The following is a 717-nucleotide window of genomic DNA, read 5'->3' as shown; positions in this document are numbered from 1 at the left end:
CCTTTAAAATTTAGCTGCAGATTTTGAGCAGAAAAGTAGAAAAATGTAAATAAATCACTATTGGGTGAAAACAAAAGATTATTCTAAACAAATTCATGGGATAAATGTCTGGGATAAGAGAAGCTGTATCATAACGATTCTTCACATGCCCATTTTACGTTTCCCCATGCCTTTACTCTTCCTTTCTGATCTTGGCTGTTTTGCTTTGCTGGGAAGAAGACAACATGCTTCTGGCTGGTAAGTCTAACCCACTGCTTCTCTTTCAACTCCTCTCTCTCTTGGGACAGGGGGATTGAGGGTGGGGGGGGAGGCAGTGGAGCAGATTTCCTGGTCCAAGACCAGAGGAATTTTCATGTTGTATAGGCCACAAGGGCCTCTTCCATCCTTACCAAGGGGAGTGCTAACCTTCTGTCCTTTCATACAACATGCATAGCCTAAAACTACCACTCTTGTATTTTGAGTTGTGTGTGAGATGCAAACATAAATTAATCAGAGCTTTGGCACTGTTTGGTGCTTTTGTCACATCTAAAGCAATTGACTTCTAAAGAAGCATATTAATAATTACTTATGCCTGTAAAAGCCTTCTCTTACCTAATTGAATATTAAGCATGGACAATCTGGATGTGGACTCAAGCATTTTTTCCCCTCATTGTTATTGGGTTTGTTCCAAGTAATCTCAGCAGGTTTGGAGCTGTTTGTTTGGTTCTGTTTTTTTCC

The 717-nt window shown here is 40.2% G+C and overlaps 1 non-coding gene across 1 annotated transcript; it reads right to left on the bottom strand.

Annotated features, from left to right (window-relative positions):
• Positions 1–315: 315 nt before the first annotated feature.
• Positions 316–427, bottom strand: LOC128898196 (U6atac minor spliceosomal RNA). The gene has a single exon (XR_008462735.1). It is a non-coding gene; the product is annotated as a U6atac minor spliceosomal RNA (small nuclear RNA).
• Between the last annotated feature and the right edge of the window lie 290 nt (positions 428–717).

The sequence above is a fragment of the Dryobates pubescens genome, chromosome 19 (genome assembly GCF_014839835.1).
Source record: "Dryobates pubescens isolate bDryPub1 chromosome 19, bDryPub1.pri, whole genome shotgun sequence".
Taxonomy (NCBI): Eukaryota; Metazoa; Chordata; class Aves; order Piciformes; family Picidae; genus Dryobates; species Dryobates pubescens.
The sequence above is the reverse complement of the archived record's forward strand: the minus strand, read 5'-3'. Positions and strand labels throughout refer to the sequence as shown.